The following is a 4,830-nucleotide window of genomic DNA, read 5'->3' on the forward strand; positions in this document are numbered from 1 at the left end:
TGGAAAATATTCTGAAGGACTGGCTATACAGTATGAGTATTTAGATTGACATGGATTGATTAAGCATAGTCAGCCTGGCTTAGTCTGTGGTAGGTTGTGTCCAACCAATCTTATAGAGCTTTTCAAGTAAATTGCCAGGAAAGTTGAAGACAATGCAGTGGACGTTGTCTACGTTGACTTTAGCAAGGCATTTGATAAGGTCCAGCATGTGAGGTTGATCAAGAAGGTTCAGTCGCTTGGCATTCAAGATGAAGTAATGAATTAAATTAGTCATTGGCTTTGTAGGAGAAGCAAGGGAGTGGTAGTAGATAGTTGCATCTCTGGCAGGAAGTCTGTTGCTGGTGGAAGGCCACAGGGATTCATGTTGAATCCATTGAATTTGTCACCTATATCAACAATCCGGATAATAATGCGGTTAACTGGATCAGCAAATTTGCGATGACACAAAGAATAGGGACAACAAGGAAGACTATCAAGGCAGGCAGTGGGATTTGGACCAGCTAAAAAAAAATATGGGCTGAAGAATGGTAGATGGAATTTAATACAGACAGGTTTAAGTGTTGCACTTCAATAGGACCAACCAGGGTAATTCTTATATAGTGAATAGTAGGCCACTGAAGAATGTGGTAGATAAAGGAATCTAGGACTACCTATAATTCATTGAAAGTGGCATCATAGGTTGATAGGGTCATAAAGAAAACTTCTGGCAAATTGGCTTTCATAAATCTAAGTATTGAGTACAGGAGATGGGATGTTATGTTGAAGTTGTATAAGATGTTGGTGAGGACTAATTTGGAGCATGTGTGCAATTTTGGTTACCTACCTATAGAACGGATGTAAATAGGGTTGAAAGGGTATAGAGAAAATGTATAAAGATGTTGCTGAGTCTTGTGGACCTGAGTTATTAGAAAAAATTGAATAGGCTAGGACTTAATTCCTTGGAATTTAGAAGATTAAGAGGAGAATTAATTCAGAAATACATTATGAGGGGCATGGACAGGATAAATTCAAGCAATTTTTTCCATTGAGATTGTTTGGGACTACAACTAGAGATCATGGCTTAGGGTGGAAGGTGAAACATTTAAGGGGAACATAAGGAGAAATTTCTTCACTCAGGGGGTTGTGAGATTGTGGAATGAAGTGACAGTGCAAGTAGCACAGGCGAGCTCAATTTCAACATTTCAGAGAGATTTGGATCCATATATAGATGGTAAGGGTATGGAGGGCTCTGGTCCTGGTGCAAGTTGATGGGTGTAGGCAATTTAAATGGCTTGGCATCAACTAGATGGGCTGAAGGGCGATTCTGTGCTGTACTTTCCTATGATTCAATCTACAGAATAGTATAATTTACAGCGGTCAGGTAACTTGAAAGCTTTCTTTTTGCTGTGAAAATTCTTTCACAATACCGGTTGAATGTCTAAACATTGGAGAAAAATGAGTTTCAGGTGAAACAATTGTTCATCCCAGTTTGGCAAAAGAATAAACCAGGGAAGGTAGTGCACCCATGGCTGACAAGGGAAATTAGCAATAGTATCAAGTCCAAAGAAGAAACATATAAATTAGCAAAAAAAAGTGGCACATCAGAGGACTGGGAGAAATTCAGAGACCAGCAGAGGAGGACAAAGGGCTTAATTAGGAAAGGGAAAAAAGATTATGAGAGAAAGCTGGCAGGGAACATAAAAACTGACTGTAAAAGCTTTTATTGATACGTGAAAAGAAAAAGATTGGTCAAGACAAATGTAGGTCCTTTACAGTCAGAAACACGTGAATTGATCATAGGGAACAAAGACATGGCAGACCAATTGAATAACTACTTTGGTTCTGTCTTCACTAAGGAGGACATAAATAATCTTCCGGAAATAGTAAGGGACCGAGGGTCTAGTGAGATGGAGGAACTGAGGGAAATACATGTTTTAGTAGGGAAGTGGTATTAGGTAAATTGAAGGGATTAAAGGCAGATAAATCCCCAGGGCCAGATGGTCTGCATCCCAGAGTGTTTAAGGAAGTAGCCCAAGAAATTGTGGATGTATTAGTGATAATTTTTCAAAACTCCTTAGATTCTGGATTAGTTCCTGAGGATTGGAGGGTGGCTAAAGTAACCCCACTTTTTAAAAAAGGAGGGAGAGAGAAACCGGGGAATTATAGACCGGTTAGTCTGACATCGGTGGTGGGGAAAATGCTAGAGTTGGTTATCAAAGATGTGATAACAGCACATTTGGAAAGAGGTCAAATCATCGGACAAAGTCAGCATGGATTTGTGAAAGGAAAATCATGTCTGACAAATCTTATGGAATTTTTTGAAGATGTAACTAGTAGAGTGGATAGGGGAGAGTCAGTGGATGTGGTATATTTAGATTTTCAAAAGGCTTTTGACAAGGTCCCACACAGGAGATTAGTGTGCAAACTTAAAGCACACTGTATTGGGGGTATGGTATTGATGTGGATAGAGAATTGGTTGGTAGACAGGAAGCAAAGAGTGGGAGTAAACGGGACCTTTTCAGAATGGCAGGCAGTGACTAGTGGGGTACTGCAAGGCTCAGTGCTGGGACCCCAGTTGTTTACAATATATATTAATGATTTAGACGAGGGAATTAAACGCAGCATCTCCAAGTTTGCGGATGACACAAAGCTGGGCGGTGGTGTTAGCTGTGAGGAGGATGCTAAGAGGATGCAGGGTGACTTGGATAGGTTAGGTGAGTGGGCAAATTCATGGCAGATGCAATTTAATGTGGATAAATGTGAGGTTATCCACTTTGGTTGCAAGAGCAGGAAAACAGATTATTATCTGAATGGTGGCCGATTAGGAAAAGGGGAGGTGCAACGAGACCTGGGTGTCATTGTACACCAGTCATTGAAGTGGGCATGCAGGTACAACAGGTGGTGAAAAAGGCAAATGATATGTTGGCATTCATAGCAAAAGGATTTGAGTACGGGAGCAGGGAGGTTCTACTGCAGTTGTACAAGGCCTTGTTGAGACCGCACCTGGAGCATTGTGTGCAGTGTTGGTCCCCTAATCAGAGGAAAGACATTCTTGCCATAGAGGGAGTACAAAGAAGGTTCACCAGATTGATTCCTGGGATGGCAGGATTTCATATGAAGAAAGACTGGATCGATTAGGCTTGTACTCACTGGAATTTAGAAGATTGAGGGGGAATCTTACTGAAACGTATAAAATTCTAAAGGGATTGGACAGGCTAGATGCAGGAAGATAGTTTCCGATGTTGGGGAAGTCCAGAAAGAGGGGTCACAGTTTAAGGATAAAGGGGAAGCCTTTTAGGACCGAGATGAGGAAAAACTTTTTCACACAGAGAGTGGTGAATCTGTGGAATTCTCTGCCACAGGAAACAGTTGAGGCCAGATCATTGGCTATATTTAAGAGGAAGTTAGATATGGCCCTTGTGGCTAAAGGGATCGGGGGTATGGAGAGAAAGCAGGTACAGGGTTTTGAGTTGGATGTTCAGCCATGATCATACTGAATGGCGGTGCAGGCTCAAAGGGCCAAATGGCCTACCCCTGCATCTATTTTCTATGTTTCTATGTGAGCACAATAATGTATTAGAGCTCATTATATTAACATCAACCTCAGCTGTATATCATTGCATAATTTGTAGCATTTCCAATGCAAATGAAGAACTGAAACATTTGTCCCTGTGTGTATCTATCCACTAAGTATCTTTTTTTTTAATTCTGAGCAGGTTTGAGTTAAGTAATTCATCTTTAATGATTCATACATTATCTACTATACTCTATTTTGAAAGCATAAAAGATATTTCATTACTATAAATACTCAGTTCAGTGTGCCAGTGATGCAAATTGATTGAAAGACGTGCATCTATTAATCCTTCAGCAAAATAAACAATGCAGCCTTATTGGAAATGAATAATGATGTTTGTGCCTTTCATCATTATTTTCCATCATTCCCTTCTGGAGCGTGGACTTTGTGAGATGCAGCTAGCAACTCAAGATCTCCACAATGGGAAAATACTTTATAGAGGATTAGAGATAAAGATCATCGTCCCTGAGTCAAGACATTTTGATTTTCCACATCATTAAAAATAAATAACTGGAAAACTGATTACATACTAGATCTTATGTAGTCTCTCAAGTTGCACGTTTGTCTCTGGCATGTGGCATGGTGGGTCATATGTTCTGAAGAAATCTAAAAAGGAAGAAGTTTATGTTTACCTAATGATTAGTAAATTGGTTTAATATTGTCATAACTACTGAGATACAATTGATATCTTTGTTTTGCATGCCATCAATATACATCATTTAATCACATCAGCACATTGAGTTATTACGAGGGAAAAGCAATAAGAGAATGCAGAATGTAGTGTTACAGGTACAAAAGTGCAGTGCAGACAGAGTGTGAGGTACAGCACCAAAACAATGTAAATTCTGTGGTCACAAGTTTCCTCTAGCATACAAGAGGACCATTCAACAGTCCAATGGCAGCAAGATGGAACCTGTGAGCCTGGCCGCACCTACTTCAGGCTTTTTTATCTTCTGCCTGATGGTAGGGGGGAGAAGAGGTTGACCACAGTGGAGAATTCTCCAAGTATTACTGGCCATGAAACATATTAAATTAAAATTTCTACTATAAAATCAAAACATAACACAAATTTGCACACAGGAGAACCCCATAACCTACAATAAAATAAGTGACCATTCATCTGATTACAGATGTTATTAATGAGATAAATGTCAGTCAGCTCTTAGGAGAAATTCTCTTCTTTCTTCAAATAGAGCAATGACATTTTTATAACCATCTCAAAATACCCATGAAATTACAGCTCAGAACACAAGAATTATTTTACTCCAAGATTAACA

Source organism: Hypanus sabinus, chromosome 20 (assembly GCF_030144855.1).
Source record: "Hypanus sabinus isolate sHypSab1 chromosome 20, sHypSab1.hap1, whole genome shotgun sequence".
NCBI classification, from domain to species: Eukaryota; Metazoa; Chordata; class Chondrichthyes; order Myliobatiformes; family Dasyatidae; genus Hypanus; species Hypanus sabinus.